Raw genomic sequence first — 6,000 nt, 5'->3', positions numbered from 1 at the left:
CCTATCAGACCCGCGGCCGCCGGAGATGATGCAGGACTCAGGAGGGACACAGGAGAGGCACACGCTGCGCCCGCCGTGTCCCTCCAAGTTCTCCAACAAGCGGCGGCTGCACTGCGGCATATCTGTCACGGGGGGGGGAGAGAGGAGAGGGTGTCTGGCACCGGGGAATATATGGCCATTGGGGGGGGGGATGTCAGGCACTAGGGGGGATATCCGGCACTGGGGCATATATGACACTGTGGGGGGGGGGGGCGGGGGATATCTGGCACTAGGGCATATCTGGCACTGGGGAAGGGGGGGGGGGGATATCTGGCACTGGGGCATATATGGCACTGGGGGGGGGGGGGATATCTGGCACTAGGGCATATCGCACTGGGGGGGGGGGATGTCTGGCACTGGGGGGGATATCTGGCACTGGGGCATATATGGCACTGGGGGGGGGATATCTGGCACGGGGTGGATATGTGGCACTGGGGGGGGGGGGATATCTGGCACTGGGAGGGAATATCTGGCCCTGGGGCTTATATGGCACTGGGGGAGAATATCTGGCACTGGGGGGGAATATCTGTCACTGGGGATATATGGCACTCGGGGGGAATATATGGCACTGGCGGCATATCTGGCACTGGGGGAATATCTGGCACTGGGGGCATATGTGGCACTGGGGGGGAATATATGGCACTGGCGGCATATCTGGCATGGGGGGAATATCTGGCACTGGGGGCATATGTGGCACTGGGGGGGAATATCTGGCACTGGGGGCATATCTGGCACTGGGGGGGTATATGTGTACCTGGCACATGGGGGGGGGGGCTATATTTGGCACCGGGGGCATGTGAGTACCTGGCACCGTGGGGAAATATCTGGCACTGGGGACATATGTGGCACTGGGAGCACAGCCCTAGCAACAAGGACTACCTCCTAGCAACGAGCATGACACCCAGTGCATGAAACACCTGACAACGAGCATGACACCCAGTGCATGAAACACCTGGCAACGAGCATGACACCCAGTGCATGAAACCCCTGACAACGAGAAGGTAATTGAAAAGTAATTAGAAGCCTTACTGTAGGACTTAATGTGTAATGGGCATTACGGTGTGTGGCATAATGTATCACGGACATTGTGGTGTGTGTCATAATGTGTCACAGGCATTACGGTGTATGGTATACTATATCGCGGGCATTGTGATATGTGGTATAATGTCTCAGGGTCATTGCAGTGTGTGGCATAATGTATCACGGACATTGCGGTGTGTGTCATAATGTGTCAGGCATTACGGTGTGTGGTATACTATATCACGGGCATTGTGGTATGTGGTATAATGTCTCAGGGTCATTGCAGTGTGGCATAATACATAACGGGCATTGCGGTGTGTGGCATAGGGTATAACGGGCAGGGCATTGCGGTATGTGTCACAGGCATTACGGTGTATGGTATACTATATCACGGGCATTGTGGTATAATGTCTCAAGGTCATTGCGGTGTGTGTCATAATGTGTCACAGGCATTGTATGTGCTATAATGTATCAGGGGCATTGCAGTGTGTAGCATAATGTATAACGGGCATTGCGATTCCTGTCATAATGTGTCGGGGGCATTACGGTGTGTGGCATAATGTGTCGGGGGCATTACAGTGTGTGCATATTGTGTCATGTGCATTGTTGTGTGCGGCATAATGTCTAAGGGCCATTGCAGTATGTGGCATAATGTATACTGGGCATTACTATAAGGAGGAAAAATGACAAATAATGTAAGGGGCATGAATCAGGATTATTTTTCTTTCCTGTGGTGGCTAACGTCTGGGCGTGCAGGTTGCAAAACTGGGGTATAAGGTAGTCTTTTCCTGCAATACCACGCCCCTTTACGAGAAACCACGCCCATTCCAACAAAACCACGCCCCTTTTTTTGCAGCGCGCGCCTTCGGCGCGCGCATATTTGTCCCTTTCTTGCTCCCAGTTATGCAGCGGGGGGGGGGGGGGGCGCCAAAAATTTTTTGGCTTGGGGGAGAAAAATTTCTAGTTACGCCACTGGAGCCACCACAAAGTCCTCTGCAATTGCGTACTCATGCGCAGCACTGACTTAATACAGAGGAACATCGACACCTAGGGTTAATCTGTGGCTACGCAGACTGGCCACGGCCGTAGCAACACTGGCGCCATGTTTCTCTACGTACATGAGTGCAGCTAAAGGCAGATACACACCTCAAAAATGGCCATGACACCCCTAAGTTTTTGCCGTCACTCCCATGTTAGCTCCCTCAAATGGTTCCTTCCTGACAATCACTCTGCACATAAAATGTCAATGTGAGCACAATCACAAAGGTATATTGGTGTGTGCGCAGTTCAGTTGCAGCACATGCACAGTCTGCTGAGAATTGCTCTGTTGCGGAAACATCAGCATTACGTACAAACATGAATTAGGCCCTTTGTTCCATACTTTTAATAGGATATTATTTCTATATTATGGGCATGATTCATAGGACCGTGCAAGTTTTTTTTCGCAGCGCAATCACAGAAATAAATGTGTATATTCACCTGAATTCCGAGGCACATACATCTATGCAGCCAGATGGCTCCATAACTTCTGCTTGGGAAAGTAACCAGTGCCACCATCACAATCAGGATGAACTTATACCGGCCAGTACTTGGGCCCTCATTCCGAGTTGTTCGCTCGCAAGCTGCTTTTAGCAGCTTTGCACACGCTAAGCCGCCGCCTACTGGGAGTGAATCTTAGCTTATCAAAATTGCGAACGAAAGATTCGCAATATTGCGAAAAGACTTCTCTGTGCAGTTTCTGAGTAGCTCGAGACTTACTCTGCCAGTGCGATCAGTTCAGTGCTTGTCGTTCCTGGTTTGACGTCACAAACACACCCAGCGTTCGCCCAGACACTCCTCCGTTTCTCCAGCCACTCCCGCGTTTTTCCCAGAAACGGTAGCGTTTTTTCAAACACTCCCATAAAAACGGCCAGTTTCCGCCCAGAAACACCCACTTCCTGTCAATCACATTACGATCACCAGAACGAAGAAAAAACCTCGTAATGCCGTGAGTAAAATACCTAACTGCAGAGCAAATTTACTTGGCGCAGTCGCAGTGCGAACATTGCGCTTGCGCAGTTAGCGGAAAATCGCTGCGATGCGAAGAAAATTACCGAGGGAACAACTCGGAATGACCACCTTGGTTCTGAAATCAGACTAATTTCTAGGTATGGCCAACGTTGCATAGCCGAACAACCCCATCTACCGTAGGTCCATATATATTCAGACATTGATACAACTTTCCTAAGTTTGTCTCTGTATGCTACCACAAATGATTTGAAATGAAATAATGGAGATGCAAATGAAATGCAGACTTTCAGCTTTAATTTAATGGGTTGAACTAACATATTGTATGAAACGTTTAGGAATTTCCACCATTTCTGAACACGGGAGGTAATTCAGCAGCAGCAAATTTGTTAGCAGTTGGGCAAAACCATGGGGGGGGGTCATTCCGAGTTGATCGCTAGCTGAAAATGTTAGCTGTGGTGCGATTAAGGAAAAAAACGGCACTTCTGCGCATGCGTATGCGGCGCAGTGCGCACGTGTGACATACTTTCACAACGGCTGATGTATTTTCACACAAGGTCTAGCGAAGCTTTTCAGTCGCACTGCTGACCGAAGGCAGGGTGTGTTTGTGACGTCAAATCCGTAACTGAATGGTCTGAAGTGATCGCAAGCACTGAGTAGGTCTGAAGCTATTCAGAAACTGCACAATTTTTTTTTGTAGCCGTTCTGCGATGCAATCGTTCGCACTTCTGGTAAGCTAAGATACACTCCCAGAGGGCGGCGGCTTAGCGTTTGCACGGCTACTAAAAACTGCTAGCGAGCGATCAACTTGGAATGACCCCCCATGTGCACCGCAGGTGTGGCAGATATAACATTTGCAGAGACAGATTTGGGTGGGTTATTTTGTTTCTGTGCAGGGTAAATAATGGCTGCTTTATTTTTACACTGCAATTTAGATTTCAGTTTAAACACACCTCACCCAAATCTAACTCTCTCTGCACATGTTATATCTGTCCCACCTGCAGTGCACATGGGGGGGGTCAATCCAAGTTGATCGCTAGCTGCCGTTGTTCGCAGCACAGTGATCAGGCTAAAAATCTGCATTTCTGCGCATGCGTATGCACCGCAATGCGCACGCGCGACATACGGGTACAAAGCCATTTGTTGTTTTGCACAGGTTCTAGCGAAGTTTTCAGTCGCACTGATGGCCGCAAGAAGATTGACAGAAAGCGGGGCGTTTCTGGGTGTCAACTGACCGTTTTCAGGGAGTGTTTGCAAAAACGCAGGCGTGGCTGGGTGGTCACTAGGCGGGTGTATGACGTCAAATCCAGAAACGAATAGGCTGAAGTGATCACAAGCGCTGAGTAGGTTCAGAGCTACTCTGAAACTGCACAAACAGTTTTTGCAGTGCTCGGCTGCACATGCGTTCATACTTCTGCTAAGCTAAAATACACTCCCCAGTGGGCGGCGGCATAGCGTTTGCAAGGCTGCTAAAACTAGCTAGTGAGCGATCAACTCTGAACGACCCCCATGGTTTTGCCCCGCTGCTAACAAAGTTGCTGCTGCGATCAACTCTGAATTAGGCCCACAGTCCCCTGTTTTCAAGAGTTCAAAATGTAATTAGACAAATTTACATAATCATGATTAAAGGGGAAGCAGGTTTCCCCCAAAGCATAACCAGCACCGGGCTCTTTGAGCCGGTCCTGGTTGCTAAAATACAGGGAAAAATTTGACTAGGGAGCCCCATATTTAAAACCAGCCCCGGGCTCCACTAGCCAGGGAGATAATGCTGCAGCAGGGGGACATGTTTATATTTATCCCTGCGGCCGCAGCATCACCCCCTCCAACTAGTCAGCCCTGGCTGGGGTTCCCTGGGGGAGTGGGGCCCCCCAATAAAGGGGTTCCACCTCCAGGAACCCAAGGGCCAGGGCTGAAGCCCGAGGCTGTCCACAGCACCCGTTGCCAGTGGGTGCCGGGCTAATAGTCATTGTGTAAAATTAAGAATAAATATTGTCTTTTACCTGTGGAACGACAGGTCCCAGCTGGCCTTCCCCACATGCAGGTACTTGGAACACCACAAGTATCAGCATGCGAGGCATTAAAGGGCCTGTTGGTACCTGTAGTTCCATCTGTAAAATAAATATTACAATAAAGACTTTACACACACACCGTGAAAATATTACTTCACGAAAGAATACTTGCAGACTCACACTTACATATATTTACCTACATTCCATAGAGCTATAAATGCCTCCTTATCCAGTAGAAAGCCATATGTTACCTGAAAAAAAAAAATATTCACCTAATATCTTGTGTAGATCGGTCCTCTTCAGGTCCATGTAGGCATCCAGGGAGCTAAAAAAAAATAACAAACGCAAAAAATCTGATCCACCGGATGTAGGGGATCGTGTACACATGGAACCCTTTTTCCCGAATGTCGGGCATTCTCGTGACTCCTGTCACTTGGAGTACCTCCAGCCAATCAGGGAACGTCATGTCATAGCGCTCTCCTGATTGGCTGTGCTCTCCGGTCCTGTCACCCAAGCGGAGCCCATGGAAAACATCCCCATTGAAGTCTACGATGAAAACCTGTGGTCTACCGGAGACTGCAAGGTTAATTGAGGTCACCCACAACACTGGGTCCCCACACCCCCAGGAAACCACGGGCAGGGCTGACTAGTTGGGGGTGATCCTGCGGCAGCAAGATCCAATAGAAACGTGTCCCCCAGCTGTTGCATAACCTCCCTGGCTAGTGGATAGTATATCCCCCCCCCCCCCCCCCCATAGTTTTGTCCATTTTATTCCTGTAGTTTAGCAACAAGGACCAACTCAAAGAGCTCGGAGCTGGTTATGCTTTGGGGGGGATACCTGCACTTTTCTTTTTTTTTACTGTTTCAACACTTTACAGACAGATGCATACACCGAGATCATTGATTTGTGCATGCTTCCATCAAA

At 49.5% G+C, this 6,000-nt stretch overlaps 1 long non-coding RNA gene across 1 annotated transcript in view; it reads left to right on the top strand.

Annotated features, from left to right (window-relative positions):
- The first annotated feature begins 860 nt into the window (after positions 1–860).
- LOC135050996 (uncharacterized) overlaps positions 861–6,000 on the top strand; it is a 45,065-nt gene continuing 39,925 nt past the window's right edge. Inside the window, exon 1 of the long non-coding RNA XR_010241982.1 lies at positions 861–1,040. This is a non-coding gene — a long non-coding RNA (uncharacterized LOC135050996). The remainder of the gene's footprint in view (positions 1,041–6,000) is intronic.

Source organism: Pseudophryne corroboree, chromosome 2 (genome assembly GCF_028390025.1).
Source record: "Pseudophryne corroboree isolate aPseCor3 chromosome 2, aPseCor3.hap2, whole genome shotgun sequence".
NCBI classification, from domain to species: Eukaryota; Metazoa; Chordata; class Amphibia; order Anura; family Myobatrachidae; genus Pseudophryne; species Pseudophryne corroboree.
Note: the sequence above shows the minus strand (reverse complement) of the source record. Positions and strands in the feature narration are given on the sequence as shown.